Source organism: Accipiter gentilis, chromosome 12 (assembly GCF_929443795.1).
Source record: "Accipiter gentilis chromosome 12, bAccGen1.1, whole genome shotgun sequence".
NCBI lineage: Eukaryota > Metazoa > Chordata > Aves > Accipitriformes > Accipitridae > Astur > Astur gentilis.
The window spans coordinates 12,848,440-12,854,570 of NC_064891.1; positions in this window are offsets into that span (position 1 = coordinate 12,848,440).

Here is a 6,131-nt window from a genome sequence, read left to right on the forward strand (position 1 = left end):
CACTAAAAATTAATGCCCCCCCCCCTTTTTTTTTTTTTTTAGTATTCATAATTTCCTCCATCCATCCTTATTAGAGAACCGTTTTTTGAAAGTAAATATCAAATGCCAGAAGGGTGAGCACAGATAAAAAGGTAAAACATAGTTAATGAAGCTTTAGAGGCATCCCCAGAGTAACTTCACTGTTTTAATATTTCCACATACAAAGACAAAGCAGTCAGTGTGAAACAATATATGATGGGATGAATACTTGGCAACTAATATAGAGCAGGACTTCTAATGACATTTCCACTAGATTTCAGAGATACTATTGTGCCTTTTAGGCCTCATTATATGCAGCCTGTAGCCTGTTATTACTGAAGGAGGCTTTGAGAACAGGAAGGGTAAGAGGAAAGTACATTTACTGCAAGATGCACAGAAATAACCACCTACACAGGTTGGCTTTTTATTTTTCTTCTTCCAGGTTACCTCACTGTCACGACACTCTTCATAGATGTGTGTAAAAGAATGACCAAGACTGGGACCCCTTCTTTTACAATACTGCTACCTATTGAAATTAAGACTAGAAGTAGCCATAAAGTTAAAACTATTAGACTATTCAATGCATTAAATTCTATTAACATGTGCTCTAGATCCAGGAGGATTTAGGAGTCCACTTCCCATAGATACCAATGGAAGATAAATGCTAAATACCATTTGTCGTGGACCTGGGCTGAAAATTTTGCATACCCAGAATAACACAGCATTTAACCCCTTGAACCTAGAACATCTGCTAAGAAATTGCAGAAAAACCTGAGAATATTTATTTTACTATTCCTTCTGGTAAGAGACAGATGCTTTTCCTCTGTGCATCAAAAACTCTCCAGAAGTTATGCTGGGACATGGATCAGAAGCTCTGATCTAGCTGATTAGAAGAAAAACCACGCACACAATTCCTCAGACAAGAGAGGCCCATAAGAAAAAAAAGACCAAAGCTTTCTCACGGTAGCAGACTAGATTACTCCGTGTTTTATGGCATCCTTGCTCTTTTCTTCTTTCCTGCTCTGGGAGTTTGTCATCACATCGTACAGTTGCCATCTCTGTTACCACAACTGGCTGAAATTTTAAAAAATTTCAAAACCTCATCTTTCCACTCATTTCTGCTCCCTGAGAGTAATGAGTTTTTCCTGCTAATTACACAGTTACTTTCTAAAATATCAGATTCTCCACAGCCTTACAGTTTCTCTAGACAGTGCAGGGCAATTACACTGCTGCTTGAAAGATATGAAAGAATGCCACAGGCTTACTAAGACATGGTAGTAATTCAGGTACTGGAAGTTAGAAATCTCTGTATATAAAGTAATACTGCAGAGCAAAACCTGTTCCACTAAACTCACAAGTTGTAAATGCATGAGTTTAACAAAAAAATTATTTTCTAACTTCTCATAACTGTGGCTGGGGAGGAATAGTGGATATTGTGTATGTTCAGACTGCAGAAGGTGAATGTTCAACATTAAGAAAGATGTCATGTGCATAAACCCAGCTCCTATTTCTAATACTGTTCATTACTCCTCATACACCAGTGCTCTCTGATTTTATACTTAAAACAAGATTGTATTAAAGGATTCTGAAAATATAACAACAAAAAATTTAATTGTCTGACCCATGTTTTAGTTGAGGAAACCAGAGAAAGAAATCTGAAAAGAGTACAAAAAAAACCATCAAGCAAGCAATTTGAGAATGAGAAAATCTTGGGCACCACCATCGTCTGCATGAGATTACGTGGAACAACAGCACCATCCACTGCCCACATGGCGAATGGCAATAGGCACCACCTGGAAAAAACGACACTCGGGTCCCATTGGGGAAATGGGAATTGAACTCACTATGTAGACACACAGAGGAACCTGCGCTTTAACTACAGACACTAGAAGACTAGAAACAGCCCTTCCAATTAGCTCTTTTTGCCGATTTATAGCAGGAAATATTTCTTGAAGTCACAACTAGAAAAACCTTTTGTGGTTTGTTTGCTTTTTGAAGGTCAGTGCACTGCCAGGCAGAGGGAATTCTTGCTGGTTAGACAGGGAGGACACTACAGGTGCCCATCAGTGGACCTGCACCCAGCCAGACACAAACATCACAACCATTAATGCCTAGGATTCAACTTGGGCTTCACAGCATATTCCAGTGGTTGCATTTTTGAAAATTAATTAGTAAATTGAAAGCCATGCAGAGATAAGCCTGTCTGCACGGCAGCCTTCTTGCAGTACCACCAGACACGTCCCTGAACGCAGGAAGCATATGCAGCCACTCCAGCAGGCACCAGCTCAGTCCTCACCATCTTCCAATTGCTTACACAGATGTGGGCCACAGATTACTTACTATTCACAGGCCTGTGACCAGAAGGCTCACAGCACCCATAAACGATGAGATGACTAGCCCAGAGACCCCTCCGTGAGGTTTCAACATTTCTGTAGATACTTTGTTGAACAGGGACAAAAATATTCATATGATTAAAAGCTTTACTGAGTCAAAGAGATGAAGCCTTTCATTTACAAGTCAGAAACACAACGTCAGTAGTAATGAAGTACAGACACTTGACAGGTTAAGTTATCTACAAAGTGGTTTTTAGTCACATACCACATACCTATTCCAGGCTCTGGATTATTTTCAACAACATCATTTTTAACATAGTCTTTTTGAAGATGGTTTGGATTGGGTTTTTGTTGGTTTTTTTGTTTGTTTGTTTTGTTTTTTTTCATATAAAACTTGCAAGACACAGAAAGGATTCATTTTAGAGGAGAAAGTTACTATTTCTGATGAAATCAACCCAGGGCAGCTGCATGTTCTGCACCAGCCACCTCACCTCTCCTTGAATGCCAAATGGAGGAAGGTTAAGAGCCTGCCTGTTCTGCCTGTCCTAGGCACTGGAGTGGGGATTTTACATGGGGAGTAATTAATTTCTTTAAAGAGCAGGCAAATGTATAGCCATGGTCACAGTGATGAAATGGAAGAAAAGAAACTAAATGAGCTCTGAAAAGGTCCCGTTTCTGAGGCACTTTGTTATACTTCTGACAAGACAAAAATCACCCTCAAAGTCAGCATCTCTATTAACAGCTTCAACAGAGAAACCAGCATCTGAATTAGTTAAGGACTGATCTAATCTGATTTCTTCATATTCAGTCACTCTCCAACAAGCTTGAAATGAAGATGCAGTAAAAAGTTTGTACCCTGTCACTGGTCCAGCAGCCCCACCTCTCCCCAGCCCATTCCTCTTTGGAGGGTCAGAGGAAGAAAACATCAGCTTTGAATGCTATCTAGTTACATTTCTAAAGGATCCCCAAAATACCTATACAGAACCAAAAGCTATCATCCACACTCTTCAATGTAACGAGTCACTGACCAATACATTGGGCATACCTTGCTGATCTATGACTTTTATATGTATTGTACACAATCAAAATGGAGAAAAGTTATTATTGCTTAGGCTTTTCACACATAGTATTCCCTTATTCATAAATTACTGCTTTCAAGACAATTTAATAAATAAATGCCCACAGCAATTACAGCTGTCAAAGAGTTGAAATGGGATGAAGAAACAATATGAAGAGCACCACATCAGGTGATCCAGTGATACACATCCACAAAATCCTGTTTAATTCTTAAAATTAACTCTATGCTTCAGCACAAGTCTTTCTTTCTATTTTAGTTTTTAGATTTAAAGGCCTCAACCAGAATATTTTCTTTAAGTGGCTGGATTATCTAACAAGGAAATAAGCAGCTCAATTTAGTTTAACGAGCATTTATCATGAATCCAAACAAAACAAAATTATATTTTTATATGCATCAACAAAAAATTGAGGGAAAAAAATAATCAAGTAAGCAAGCTAGTAAATTCCACCTTTTTTTGTCCAATACACTGTATGTAATAGTGCTAAGACAAACACTTTGTGATGAAAACACATAGATAAAGAGTATCATATTTCTAGTCATAAAATAGTATCTCCTAAAACACTTGTCTGTGAGGAGGGAACAGAGACAAAGAAGGAGGGAAGAGTAGGCTTTTCAGGCAAAACCAACAATATTTGATTTCTTGAAGTTTGCTTTAAAATAGATTTTTCATAGTTAAGAGGGTTGATTTTAGTGCTCATGTTACAATTTGCTCGTGACTAAGCAAAGAGGTTGGTAGGACTTCTCAACACTTCAGAATTGTGCCAGAAATGAACTGAACGCACATTTTCACAAATCAAAATCAGAAGGTGGACAGAAAAAACCAAACAAACCAATGATTAACTATTGCCCCAAAGGAAATAATTAATTCATAGGCAGCTGTAGTTTAAAGTTATCTTAGGATTGCACCATACTGGAGATTCCATATTTTGTATTCCTAAAGGGAAGTCACATATGAAATACTAGAAATATTCTAATACAATAAACTTATTTCCATTAGACTTCTTAGAGAAAGCATAGGTTGTCAGATTTTGTTTTCTCTGTTTAATTACTTCAAAAGGGAATTTCAAACAGTTCTACTCCTTAAAACTTTCTGTAGATGACTGATATTATACTGACCCCTAACACAACTCCTGTTCAGAGTTACTATCTATAAATTTTGGCGGTAATTTATTCAGTTCAAGCCATAAGCATCAGGTTTGTGACAGTGGTCAACTTTTGCTGGAATAGCTTCACACGCAAACCAATCAGCACAGATTCTTCTGCCTTTGGTGAAAGAAACACAGCAGGAGCCTTCTTTACACAGCACATGCTGAAGGATGCATTTCAAGCATCAAAAGAAAATATGCAACAAAATCTACAAAAGGACCAGTAAAAAAATCATTAAGATCAGATGCTGTTTTCCTAAGGATTCTAAAGAAACTGAAAGAGGCTGAAAAATTAAATACAGTGTCTAATCTCTAGAGCAGTAGAAAGCAGTAAATGCGGCACCTTAGCAAAGATTGTAGAGAGATCTACTGGGCTGAAGCTACAGAGCAGTAGTTCCGACATCCACTCTGAACGAAAAAAAAAAAAAAAAACATAATAATGAATACCAGGAGGACAATAAATGTGATACATTGCAGAGCCAGCACAGCTTTTGGGGGAAGAAAGTCTTGCCCACTACATCTATTCAAATTTTTTGAGAAGCCAATAAGCATACAAACAAGGAAGACATCTCTAGGTAGATCTGATACCACGCAGCCATTTTCACAGCCATTTTCATAGCTGCTCACCAGCAATTATTTTGTACATGATTTTAGCTCAGCAAATACTAACTCAACTAAAAACAAAAACAAAACCCCAAAAAAACCCCAACAACAAAAAAGAACATCCAACCCCCAAAAAAACAAACCACCACAACACCAAAAAACTTTCTGTCATCACAAGTTATTTCTAGGCAGTGGTCATGCTAAGCTTGTAGTGTGTGCTGCTGGCCATGTTACTCAAGGATGACTAAATGCAAATTAACGCTCCTTGCTAACACATTTTGTAAAGACTTGACAAAAAGCAAAACTGACATGCTGAGAATTAATCCCAGGAAAGAGGAGAAGAAAAAAAAAATCTGAGCACATAATACAGTTTTTTCTTCTGCCAAACACCTAAAGATCTAAATAAAAACATTACTGTATATCATGTTTTTTGGAAAACATTTAAACATTTCATCATATTCCAAAACACTATACTGTACCACCCTGACAAGCTGGTAAACACAATATAGACAGACAAGTTTTGTAACTGGTACAGCAGCAAACCATACAAACAGCTTAGATATATCTAGACTGACTGTATTTAAGTCTTTATGCATTAAGTCTTAAATATATTTTAAGCACATTTTGTTTAAGTAGTTTCTCTACATCTGGATCCTGCCCCAGTCTTCCTCACAGACAAACAAAAATGGAAGAGGAAATGTTATGATTGAGGCACAGTCATGAGATCCATGCAATCTAATTTCAAGCACCACCTTTGACTTCACATTCAGCCTAAATTTCTTCATTTGGGTCTGTTCCTGCAAAAAGCAATTTGAAGAATCCCTTCGCTAATATTGTGAGGCTCTTGTAATCCAAGGTGCAGTTTGTGACAGCAGACAACAATCCAAAGCTTCAGTCCCATCTCCCTTTCCACAAAATTTCTGCTCACTCTGCAGATGTTCCTAGCTCTTCCCT